This window comes from Arachis ipaensis, chromosome B02, assembly GCF_000816755.2.
Source record: "Arachis ipaensis cultivar K30076 chromosome B02, Araip1.1, whole genome shotgun sequence".
NCBI classification, from domain to species: domain Eukaryota; kingdom Viridiplantae; phylum Streptophyta; class Magnoliopsida; order Fabales; family Fabaceae; genus Arachis; species Arachis ipaensis.
In genome coordinates, this window is record NC_029786.2 from 87,136,737 (window position 1) to 87,150,647 (window position 13,911).

Here is a 13,911-nt window from a genome sequence, read left to right on the forward strand (position 1 = left end):
GGTGTATGTCCTTCATCTAGTGGGTGGTGATATGGTAATTGGCACTACTTGGCTTGAAACCCTCAAGACCCACATTGTTGATTATGACAGTTCTTTTCTGCCAATTCTGCATCAAGGCAAATTTGTCACTATTCGTGGCGCCCATATCCTAGCTCCAACACAAGCACAATTTCACCATATTAGAAGATTTACTCATACTGATTCTATAGTCGAAGCCTTCACTCTTCAAATCCACAAAACCGACAACAAGCCTATCACTTCTTTAGAGCTGTCTAGGAACATGGATCCTGCACTGATGTTATTGCTTCATAAATATGTGACGGTGTTTGATCAACTAATTGGCCTACCCCCACAACAAGCTCAGGATCACAGCAATCCTCTCATCTAGGGAGCTGAACCTGTGAAAGTTCGGTTGTATAGATATCCGCATAGTCCGGTCGTATAGATATCTGCATAGCTAGAAGGAATATATTGAAGTCATGGTCCAGCAAATGCTTCATGAAGGTATTATCCAACTTAGTAAAAGCCCATTTTCCTCCCCTATTTTGTTAGCTAAGAAGAAAGATGGGACTTGGCATTTTTGCACTGATTATAGGGCCTTAAACAAAATTATAGTGAAGGATAGTTTTTCTATTCCGACAGTTGATGAACTACTCGATAAACTATTTAGCGCAACTGTTTTTTCGAAATTAGACCTTCGATCCGAGTATCACAAAATCTTGTTAAATCGGAGGACGGATTTAAGATGGTGTTTCACATGCACCAAGGTCACTATGAATGGCTTGTGATGCCTTTCGACTTGACTAATGCGCCGGCCACCTTCCAAAGCTTGATGAATGATGTATTTCGACCATATTTAAGGAAGTTTGTCCTAGTCTTCTTTGATGATATTCTATTATATAGTCTTTCCTGGCAGCATCACTTGAATTATTTGGAGGTTGTCCTTAAGCTACTGCAACAAGAGACCATATATGCTAAGTTCACTAAGTGCCTTTTTGGTGTGCCCGAGGTTGACTATGTGGGTCACACAATCTTAGCTAATGGTGTCCACATGGATAAAGCAAAGGTTTAGGCTGTGATGGATTGGAAACAACCACAAAACCTCAAGCAGCTTAGGGGTTTTTTGGGCTTGACAGGGTATTATAGGTGGTTTATTGGTGCATGAAATTAGAACTCGCACAACTTCACCAGCAAGTGCACCGGGTCGTCCAAGTAATACCTTAGGTGAATGAGGATTAATCCCACGAGGATTGTTGGATTGAGCAAGTAATAGTTATCTTGCTAGACTTAGTCAGGCAAAAAGCAAAGGGAGTTGTTGTTGTAGGCGCATAAATCAAAAAGTACAGAAAAGAAATTAAAGATCGATGAAGAGATAATATATGGAAGCAGTTAAGGTCTCGGAGATATTTATCTTTCTGAATTAATACTTTATACTAATTATTTTAACAATGAATGATTCATTCCATGGAAAACTGTAAATGATTAACCGTAATCTCTTAGTGATTAATCTCCTCTGATCCTATTAAAATGCCATAGACAAGGTCGATTTCTTTTGAATCAAAGTATGAAGCTCAGTATTCTAGTTTATACCACAAAAGCCCTAATCACCGCAGATCCCAGCTGAACAAATGTTCCCATGTCCCAACGAGTTGTGGATTAGCCGTCTAGGAGGTGTGTTCTCAAGTTGTAGTTCGAATGATCTTTGTCAAGCATCACCAGAACTCATGTAGAAAAAGGGTCATACTTTCATTCCACCCAGTTTCATTAGTATGAAGAACAAGTCACACCTTAGAATGGAATCAAACATATATATTAAAATAAAAAAGTAATAATATTAATCCATAGGACTAAACAGAGCTCCTAACCTTAACCAGGAGGTTTAGTAGCTCATGACTTACAGAGAAAACAGAGAAGAAGATCTGAAGTAATAATAATGTGTTCAAACCTAAGTGATCTCCTCTTTAAATAGTAAATACTAAACCTAAAAGATGTTAATTTAAATTTAAAAGTTACAAGGATAAGATAAAATCAGCTAAGGAGTGCTAAAATCCACTTTGGGGCCCACTTGGTTATGTGCTTCGGTTTTGCCTGGTGTTCAGCGCTGAAATGGTCATTGAATGCCCATTGGGGGGTGAGCTTACTGGTTTCTACTCCTTGGCTGGCGTTGAACGCCAGTTTTGGGCGTTCAGCGCCAAGAGTTCCTCCTTCTTGGGCGCTAAACGCTAGGCTTGGACGTTTAGCACCAGATTTGGCAGTGATTCTGGAAAAAAAGTATAAACTATCATATATTGTTGGAAAGCTCTGAAAGTTATATTTCTAATGCCATTAAGACCGCGTCAATTGGACCTTTGTAGCTGAAGTTATTCTCATTGGAGTGCAAGGAGGTCAGGATTGATAGCATCTTCTATCCTTTCTTTGTCTTTGATCAAGATTCTGCCAAATTTACCCAAAATTTACCTGAAATTATAAAAATAACACAAAAACTCAAAGTAGCATCCAAAGATGAATTTTGCACTAAAATACAGTAAAACTTAAAAACTAGCTAAAAACAACTAGAAAATGCTATGAAAAAGGGTATAAGATGCCCACACATCATTTATTAAAGGGTATGCAGCCATAGCTTCTCCACTCACGGATTTACTATCAAAAGATGCCTTCAATTGGAATGACAAAGCTGAATTGGCTTTCAACCAACTCAAGTCTGCAATCACATCCCAACCTGTGCTTGCCTTGCCTAACTTTGCACTTCCCTTTGAAGTGGAAACGGATGCTTCAGGTATTGGTATAGGAGCAGTTTTAACACAAGGCAGGCACCCCATTGTATATTTTTCTAAGAAATTGGCTCCCGCTATAGTGCGGCAGTTGGCATATATTCGAGAATTTCATGCTATTACTGAAGCCATTGCAAAATTTAGACACTACCTCCTTGGAAAAAAATTCATTATTCGCATTGATCAACAGAGTCTTAAGGCCTTATTGGAGTAGAATCTTCACACGTCAGAGCAGCACAAATGGCTACACAAATTGTTGGGCTATGACTTCAAAATTCAATATCATCGGGAGCTGAAAATGTACTAGCCGATGCCTTGTCCCGATGTTTCATGGCAGCTTGGTCAGGTCCTAAATTAGAATGGGTTCAAACCTTAAAGGGTGATATTGAAAAGGATTCTACATTGAAGGACATCCTATAATGCTGTAGCAACAATACCAATGATGATTTGAACTATACTTGTAGGAATGACTTGCTATTATGGCAAGGGCGTATTGTGATTCTTACGTATAGTACTTTAATTAAACTCATTTTGCATGAATATCATGATAGTAGCGTTGGTGGGCACTTGGGACTCACGAAGATAGTGGAGAGGATTTATTCCCATTTTTATTGGCCTAATATACAGCGGGACATTCGACGCTATGTCCTTTCGTGTGGCACTTACCAACAGGCCAAGATGGAAACAAAATCACCAGCCGATCTCCTGCAACCTCTACCCATTCTGTCTCAGGTATGGGAGGATATATGCATGGACTTTATAACTGCCATGCCTCTAGTTAATGGTTATTCAGTGATCATGGTTGTCATCGACAGACTCACGAAGTTTGCACACTTTATTGCGCTCAAACACGACTTTAACAGCAAATCGGTGGCTGACGCATTTATTAAAAATGTCGTGAAACTTCATGGCTTTCCGAGATCAATTGTCTCTGATAGGGACAAGGTGTTTGTGAGTAAATTTTGGCAACAATTATTCTAGCTACAAGGTACAAACTTGGCCATGAGTTTGGTATACCATCTAGAAACCGATGGTCAAAGTGAGTTGCTTAATAAGACGTTGCCCATAGAAGTATTAAAATGTCTCCTTATAAGACCTTATATGGCAGGGAGTCTCCTTCGCTGGTTAAATATGAATGGTGCCAAGAAGATGAAGCTTCCCTACAAGAGATGTTGATAATAAGGGATCAGCTCTTAGAGCAGCTCAAGGCCAATCTATCCAGATCGCAGCAGTATATGAAGCATTTCACTAATAGAACCAGAAGACATGTGGAGTTTGAGGTCAGCGACTAGGTCTTTGTGAAGTTACAACCTTATCGGCAGCATTTAGTTGCCTTAAGGAAGAACCAGAAACTTGGCATGCGTTATAAAAAAAACTAATTCCACAATGTTTTTCTTATTTTGGACCCTTTAGGATTGACAAAAAACTTAGCGTGGTTGTTTATCGGTTGGCCCTTCTTGCAGAAGCTAAGATCCACAATGTTTTTCATATTTTCACTCTCAAGAAATTTTGCGAGGAGCATGATAAACACTACTTCCCTCTTCCTCTTCAAACCATCGAGTTGGGCCCAATCCTGGAACCATACAAGGTGGTGGGGCAAAGAACTATATTACAAGATGGACAGAAAGTGCCTCAATTATAGGTGCAATAGGGACTGACTTTTGGGGCGGATACGACCTAGAAAAATGCTTACCAGTTTCAGAAGGCTTACCCACATCTCAACCTTGAGCGCAAGGTTGAGTTAATGGGAGGAGTAATGTAAGGAATAAAAATAAAAAACAGTATGTGAATGAAGGTCATGCAGAATTAGCACCAACAAGTGAGAGGAAAAAGTTGGTTATTGGAAATAGACAGCTATCAAACGATCCTTCAATTCAAGAAATCAAGAGAAGCATGAGGGGAAGGGTCTTTAATAGAACCCTGGATGACTTTGCGTGGTAGCTAGGCAATGGTAATCTCATTTCCTTCTAAAATTCCTTATCTGTTCTCCCTTCTTCTCAAATTCTTCCCTTTCTCTAGTCTAACTTCTCTCTCCTTCTTCTTGTCCAGGTGCTCATTTTGTGGCTAAACCTTTGTAATTCTCATAATTCATCAATATTTCATTCTACAGTTCTTTTCTTTCATTGTATGAGACTCTGTCACTGTTACATTGAATTTACGTTCTAAATTACTGTTACACTTCATGTCTAATACTACTCAATAAAACTCACTCAGATTAGTTCAACCTTACAATCTGTAGCACTAACAGCATCATCATATAACCACAAAACCAATAAAGAAGTTTTATTGAAAAACAAGGAAAACAAAAAACGAAGGAGAATTTTAGAACTAAGGTTCGCATACCTTATCTTTGCCTTCAATATCCTGATGTTGATATCATAATATTTTGTACCTTGAACTTGATACAAATTACAAACCCTTGATATAGTTCTAAGGATACTTAGTCTATATTTTTGGTAGAGCGCCGCAGAGGAGAAAAGAGAACTCCAGGACTTGAGTGTTATACTGTTAATTAAAACTCCAATGTACCTAGTACACTTAAAATTCTTCCTCTACTATATGCAAAGGCAACGGACACAGGCTTCAACTTTTTTTTTTATTTTTTTAACCGTAAGTTTCAAATTTTCTTTTTTTTTTTAAATATTTTTGAGAATAAAATAAGTAATTATTAGAATGGAGATGTTTTTATCTAAAAATAATGGTATAAAAATTAATTAATTTTATTAATCTGACAATCAAGGTTCTAAAAACCGAATCAATTATCGAACCATTCTAGTCACTTGTTCATTAGTTTATTGGTCCAACTGTGGTCCAATCAAAAAAATTGTTTTATATTAAAATAAATTATAAATAAACACTCAAAAACATAATTATAGTTTAATATAAACTTTAAAATAATTTTTAAATTTAAAGCATTATATGAAATATCATCAACCAAAATCTTAAGATCTTTAAAAAAAATATAAACATAAAAGTTAAATAACAAAAAATTATCCAAATATAAAATGCTAACATAAAAATTTGACATTGATCATCAAAATATGTAGAAATTTATTACAAATTTACTGTGTTGGGATCATCTTCACCTTCATTTTCATCCTCTTGAGAGAAGAATCAAAAGGTGCAGCAAATTCACAACCCGCAACAGAACTAGTAGCACAGAAATAGAGCATAAAAAGAAAAAAAAGAACAAGTAAATTAATAGGATTCAAATTCACAACCTACAACAGCAGCAAATTAAAAAAAAGAACAGGCAAATTCATTTTCAATAAAATCACAAATTCACAATCCACAAGAAGTAAATTAAAATAACTGAAGGTTCTTTATGGCCTAGAGAATGAGAGTTGAATCTATGACCTTCTTTTAAATTTGATCAATTAATCCTGAAACCAGAAAATGAAACTGTGCTTCTGTTCAGACTGCGAGATTGATTATGTAGGAGACAATTTTATTTTGTCTCATAACGAACGAAAATAGAAATAGAGCAGGGAGGAAAAAAAGGCACAACCATGTATCTTGGTTCAGCTACCTTATGCAATGTAGTGTAACACCCTACCACACAGAACTTTACGCTTAAGCCGTAAAACAGAGGTGATGTGGTATTACGACCTCTAAAATAAAAAAGTGTACATATAGTAGCAGAAATGATATAATAAACTAGGAGTCTTGAAGAACAGAAGAAATAAAAATCGCGAAATAAAAATGCAATGCTCAGAAAACGAGTTAACTTGCTACTAAGAAAACTATAGCTATCAGCTATAAGGTAACAAAAGTAAGAATAGAGGGCCAAAGGTACAAAATAACAAGCTCCTAACTTAGCTCGCGAAGTCAAGGCTGGCCGGAGAATAAGTACACATATATATACATATCCAAAACCCAAATTTACATAAATAAAATCCTGTCTCTCCATAAGCCTCTAAAAGGGTCAAAAGGATCAAGTCATGCGGAAAGAAAACTAAGTACGTATATATACATAACCGTACAACAAAATAACCCGATAACCACTTCGCTTCAGAAGTCCAGACACCTAATGAGGTGCCTCTTGACCTGCATCTGAAAAATAACAACATAGTATGGGGTGAGAACCAGAGGTTCTCAGCATGGTAAATGTGCCACACATATAAGATATATGGTCCTGGGAATATCAGAGACAATCCTAGAACACCGACACTCAGATTACTAAGCTTAAAGTATTAAACAGAAGCCATAAAAGGTGGTTTTCTAAGAGTATCTAAGCCTAACTTAACTTAATCTTAAATCTAGTCTTACCGCCTTTCCTCCATACCTCCATCTCCGACAACATATCACGGACAAATAAGCAGATAAAGGCAAACACAAGAAGGTTACAAGTACTGCAGGTAGCAAATATACATTTAACATAGCAAATACACTTAGGCACACCCAGCTAATGCACAAACAAGTAATTCAAGTAATATACACTTGATGCATGCCTGTCCTATGGCTGATGAGTCTCATCTGTCGGTTATCAAGCCAACCCGACAAGTTCGGTTTGCTAAACCATTGGACTGTCCCCCGACGTGCATCCCCAAGAGTCTATGCATAGCTTTTTCTCAAATAAGCAATATTGCTCAATGGGGATTAACATTCCCGGAAATTTATAAGTGCCCGGTCACCCTTACGTCGTAGGGTCAAAAGAGTATCGAGTTTTCAACTTGGTACACGTGGTGGCAAGCCACGGTACTTTACCCAGGGAATCTCGTATCTCAGATCATTTGATTATTCAAGCCAAGTATCATACGTAATCATTCATAACATTTCATAGTCAATTCATCACCTTTTTCAGCTTTACTTCACCTCCAAGTTATCCACATTTCTTAACTTCACTTAATTATCAAACTTAATACTATTATTTATGACTAGAAGAATGAAAATAGAGGTTTAAAAGTTTGAAATAGGGTTTAAAACTCAGAAAAATCATGTTTGCTGAAATAAGGGCCACACGTACGCGTGGGAGTGTAAAAGGCAGCTCGTGCGCACATCCTCTTGTCATGCGTATGCGTAAGTGAATACTTCATGTCACGCGTATGCGTGGGCTATGTGTACGCGTGGACATGCATGCTGGTCCATTACGCGTACGTATAGGGCTACTCGCATACGCACAGTTAAAAATTTCATGCCACGCGTACGCGTGGACGTATGTTTTTCCAAAAACCTGATTAGGCAGAGAGCTATAGGATTACATAATTTCTAATCAAACTTCCGACGCACATAATTTAATCATTTTAAATTGTTTTTCATCTGTTCTTTGAACGGCATAAACTTCACGAACTCAATTTTCATTTAAAACAAGTTGGAAACAAATTGAGGGTCCGGAAGCCAAGTTATAGCTCGTCGAAGTTTGGCCCAAAACCAAATTTTGCAAAACTTCTTAAACTTTATTTTCATTCAAAATCTCCATTCTATTCATCACCAAACCTGCCAATATCAACACAATATGCCAGCAACAAAACTCTACACCATTTTATCAACCATCATTCATTAACATTACACAATCTCACATTTCAACAACTCCATCATACTCTCATTCAATATGTATGTAATCATGTAATCACCAACTCAACCATGTTCCATACTAACATCAATATAACAACAATATCCATCACATAACCAAATCACATCATAAATATCAATGATACTAAGCATTGTATATTTCCGTGCGTTCCAGCTTATCCTATGGTCATCTAACCTAAGTTTTCACAGAACATTATACATTAAATGCACGAGACCTAAACCATACCTTCGCCAGTTTCCTCGTAGTGATCAAGGCAACTTATTAAAACAAACACAGCCCCAAAAACTTCAACAAAACACTAGTGTTCAGCTTCCTCTAAGTTCCAATATCCACAATTTCAAGCTCTAATTATTTATTCACAACCTAATACACATTCATAACACATATATACCCAATTTAATATCCAAAGCATAAATTCAGTAAATTAAATAGGATTTATAGTATCCTCACCTTACCCAAGCTTCATATAAGCAAGAGTGAACGTTTTCCTCAAGCTAATTGGATCCTAAAATATCAAAGAATAAAGAAATTCAATACCTCCACTTAATTTTTGAAAATTGGGGAAAGAAGTGACTGAGAGTAATAAATGAAGTTACCTATAAAATTGTTCTGGTAGAATCATAGAGCTCGACACGGTGGTCGCGCGGCCGCAAAATGTGCGGCGATCGGAGCTCGGACGGAGGAGATACGTGGGTTTGAAATCAACGTAAGGGTAAATCTTCTTCTCCCCTTCCCTACTGTATTCAGTGTTCTTTGCTGAATGGGGAGGAAGAAGATTAGCTTCGGTTCATTTAAAGGTTGGGCCGGTTGGGCACACGGGTCCGGTTTGGGCTCGGTTCAACCGGTTTAGCCTGTTCGGTCCAATCTTGGGCCGAATTCTTTGAAATTAGTGTCAAAATTCTCGTTTCGATGAGCTCTATCCTAATTTAATATAATATTCACATTTCTAATTTTCTTTATTAAAAATTAATTTATTGACTAATTATTTACTAATGTAACGGGGTTTACATCTAGCCTACATCCAGTCTTAGCTAGAATAGAGATGAAAATTTTCACTATCTTTTAAATTTTACATTCACCAATACCCAAGGATTCAATCTAATCCTATCAGGGACAAAATCTAACTTCTACCTAAACTTGACTTGGCTAGGTTCACTCCCTAAACCCACAACATACTAAGTACTCACCCAACTTAGCAAGGAACACCTCTCAGATATAAGATACAAAATAAAAATGCAATCAAAAGAGATATGACATAAATTTTGGCTTTTCTATCCAAGTTACCTCTCTTTACCTTTTCTCTCAATAGCTTTTTCTTTATGCCTCACATATATGCCTTTTTCATTGAAGTAAAACAAAGAAATTGAATATTCAATGATAAATCATGAAGGAGATGATGTAGAACAGCTCAAAAGCTATAAGTTTAACCCCCGTTTCTGAGTTCTCAAGTGTAGCTTTTCATCTTAGCAGAATGCTCCTTATAGTGTAGGTGCAATGCTTTCAAGACTTCAAACTTTGAGTTGTGAGGATTCTCTGAAATCAGAATTGGGTTCTCTCCTTGAGCAAATTAAAGTTAATTTTTTCTTTTTGTATGGAGTAAGATTGCTAAGGCTAGAGTTTACTGAACTGAGTCAACAAATTGATTATTGAACCAGCTGAAGTTTTCCCCTTCTTTTCTTAAATAAAACCAGAAAATCAGGGACCAAGATCAAAGTTAAGCAGCACAGAAGAGAGATGAGCAGTAGCAGCTTCATTAATTTTGGTTCCTCAATGATCAATTTGCGAAATCCAAATCCTAATCTTGTGCTTTGGTCCCAAATTTCAATATCAACAATTGATTTACAACAGAAAAAAGTAGCCTCCACTTTCTTCGTGTTATCCAAAATGCATGTGAAAAGGAAAAGTGAATTCAACAATTAATTGACTTGCATGTTAATGGAGTTCATCTTTGATTTAATCATTTTAATTTTGGCTCCATTGATTTGACATTACCTTCAAAGTTTTGCTTTTCCTTCTTTCTTCTTTGATGTTTGATCAAAAGATGAACTCCCTTTTTTTCTCTGTACTTTACCCGAATTAACAAAGCTCTACCAGCAACAAGATTCTTTTTCTTTCATGAAGGCAATGGGATGGACTATGAGCTAGGTCCAAGTAGTTACGATTCAGACTCTTAGTTCTATTATTTGGGTTGTACAAATGATTTTTGGGCCTGCTATACTAACACATGGATCAAACACAAATTGGACTTTTAACTCAACCAAATATAATATTTGTCATCATCATTTATTTTAGAATCCCGCTAGAAAGACAATGGAGTATTTGTACAATGTGTACAATGGGCTATTTATTTGTCCCAATATGAGTTAAAAAATGAACATCCACGATAAAATACTACTAATTTCTCAAACACAATACAATCATACTATCCAAAATAACCATCTGGATACCAGGAATAATAAATATTTGATATCCTACTGAATCAAACATCCCTAAATCCCATTGTACACATTGTACAGATACTTCCATTGGCTCTCTATACTTCTTCTTTATTTTATTGTTTACTAACTCAACAATAACAAATTCACAACCCACAACAGCAGCAAATTAAAAGAACAAGCAAATTCATTTTCAATAAAATCACAAATTCACAACCCACATTAGCAGCATAGAAACAAAGCAAAAAGGAAAAAAAAAAACGAAGAACAAGTAAATTAAAAGAATCAAATTTACAATGCACAATAGCAGCAAATTAAAAGAAGTACAAACAAATTCGTTTCCAATAAAATCACAAATTCACTATCCATAAGTAAATTAAAATCACAAATTCACAACCCACAACAGTAGCACAAACCTTCAAAATAATCAATAATCAATTATCAAATAATTAATAATCAATAAGCAACAGCAGAATCAGAGCAAATCAATAAATCACAAACCTTCAAAAGACAAAAATAGAGCATAAAAGGAAAAAAACGAAGAACAAGTGAAGAACAAGTGAGCACTGAGCCACTAACCTTCGAAGACGACGCCGACAGACTATTGACCGTGAAGGATGATGCCGACCAGACGACGAGCAGCCGATGACGACGGATGGGCTGAGCTCGCAGAAGAAGAGAGTATGGGTTGGACTTTGGAGACATAGGGGCAATAGCTCGAAGGACGGATGACGGCAGTAGCTTGACAGACAGACGGCAACAGTGGCTTGAAGAGAGGCTAGAGTTGGATAAGGGGGCGTCCGTGTTTCTTCTTGGCTTGAGTGGGAGGAGTGAGTAGTGAAGTGATACAGATTCGAGTAATGACATTCAGGAATCAAAACGACGCCATTTTCTTCAAACTGATCGGTTCCCAATCCAGTCCAATTGGACAGTAAACCGGCTCACCACTAGTTTTCTAATCAGTGATTTTAAAAGGTTAACTGGACCATAATTACTGTGGATTCATGGTTAGACTGGTCAGGCTGACTGGTCCGGTGTGGTTTTCAAAACTATGGTAACAATATATTTTAAATATTTGTATAAAATTTTGTATATTATTAATATATAAAAGTTGATTTTTAAATTAATTAAAATAATATATATTTATATTTTAATTATTATATTTATGTAAATACATTTTCATTTAAATAGGGCAACATAAAATAAAGATGCAAGTATACTATTGCAAAGTAGATTCTCCCATAAAATGTTTAGAATTGTGTAAAATGCAAAATTGAGTCACGTCTAACACACATGTATATATAGGCGAAATTTTTTCCAAAAGAAAATATTTCTTAAAACAAATAATATTTAAGTACACAAATTCATTTTTCGTTTGTAATGAAACGGGACTAACATCCAAAACTAAACAGCATGTGACAAAACAAATTCGGAGTAAAAGTAAGCAACCTTCTATAAATTTGAATACTCTAAATTTTGAATTTTATTTTAGAAAATAATAATAATCTTTTACTAATTATTTCATAGGTAAAATAAAAAAAATATATAAAAAAAATTATTCAAGAATAAAAACTCACATTTTATCATTTCAAATAAAAATCCAAAATTTAGAAAATCAAAATTTTCATTCCACAGTCATCAGATACAATGTGAGCTAGTTCTGTAGGGGTTGGTGTATAAAATGAAATCCATAATGAGCTTTGAGACTCTTCTTAACAAGCCAATCCACACACCTATTTCCTTTACTGTATACATGCCGAAAGGTGAACTTCCATTCTCTTGATATTAACTCTGATATAAGTCTAACCAGGCTGTTTGGATGCATTCGGTAAGATGCTCCTCTGCTTTTTCATGCACGATGCCGCTATGATGCTTCTCTGCTTGTTCATGCATGTTACATTTTTGGAACAACTTTTCGGTTATCTTAAAATGCCTCTGTGAATGAATGCAAATTTTCAACAAAAGATAATAAATTTCATAGACTACTCATATTTTCGAAATATAAGAACTTATTTTACTGTTCCCTTTACACATTAGTCCAAGTCCATTAGGATGTTCCCTTATATATATTTTTTGACAATGAAAATTTAATGATTTCCAAAATAAATGGTAGAGAATTCCACCAATCTTTAACCACTAATCCATGTTTATCTTTATTCTTTTAAATACATAAATTCAAGAATTTGACCATTATCATGCATCTCATCAAGAAAGTTCTGCAAAACCTATTATTTGCACATTGGAAAGCTTTTGGCGTTCTCGGCATAAAAAAAATTTAATATTCATACAAATCATAAAAAATTTATTTATTTTATTAAACAATAAATTCTTACAAAAATATAGGCTTATGACCTCTTTCAACATTGTTAAGAACAATGTTTATACAATTATTGACTCGCACTATTCTCAATGTTTCCATAGAGCCCATTGATCAAGGTCTAGAGCCCATTGATCAAGGTCTAAAACTTGCCATGACAGAGTCGAAATTTCAACTTTATTGCCTGTCATGAAAGTGCAGTGCTTCGTCAAACATCACCGTTAATACAAAATCCTTTCATTCTACCATGGTACTAAACACCGACCCATCTCAATAATCTCGCCCGATTCGGAAGGATAAGAACACATCTGAACCAAACAGGAGTAACAATTGAACAAGATGCAGAGAGTAACCATGGAACGAACAACTTCCTCTAAGCTCAATTGAGAAAGAAGTGAGACAGCAGCAAAATAATACTTCATCTTAACACCACGTCCTAAGATCTTAACACTGGCCATGAAAAAGAAAACAGCATCATCAATATTACCACAAAACCTATGAATAAGCTTTATAGAAAAACAAGGAAAAGAAAAAACGACGGAGAACTTCGGAACTAAGGTTCGCATACCTTCTTATCTTTGCCTTCAACATCTAGTTGTTTATCCCATAGTATCTTGGGCTTTGAATCTGATATAAATTGCAAAACTGCAAACCCTAGATCTGGATCTGAGGAGGCTATGTGCATATTTTTGGAAAAGCGCCTGATTAGGTAGTATATATAGAGAGTAAAGACGGCGGAATCCGGATACACGCTTCATTTTGATTTTTTTAATTATTTTAAACCCTAAGTTTCAATTTTTCATTTTTTTATATTTTTTAGAATAAAATAACTAATTATTTAAATGAAGATGTTTT

General features: G+C 35.7%; 2 long non-coding RNA genes across 2 annotated transcripts; both read right to left on the minus strand.

Annotated features, from left to right (window-relative positions):
- Nucleotides 6,455-11,751, minus strand: LOC110268951. Its single transcript, XR_002357733.1, has 2 exons — nucleotides 11,319-11,751; nucleotides 6,455-6,824 (listed from the first exon to the last, which is right to left on the minus strand). It is a non-coding gene; the product is annotated as an uncharacterized LOC110268951 (long non-coding RNA).
- Nucleotides 13,031-13,765, minus strand: LOC110268949. The gene is made up of 2 exons (XR_002357732.1): nucleotides 13,625-13,765; nucleotides 13,031-13,506 (listed from the first exon to the last, which is right to left on the minus strand). It is a non-coding gene; the product is annotated as an uncharacterized LOC110268949 (long non-coding RNA).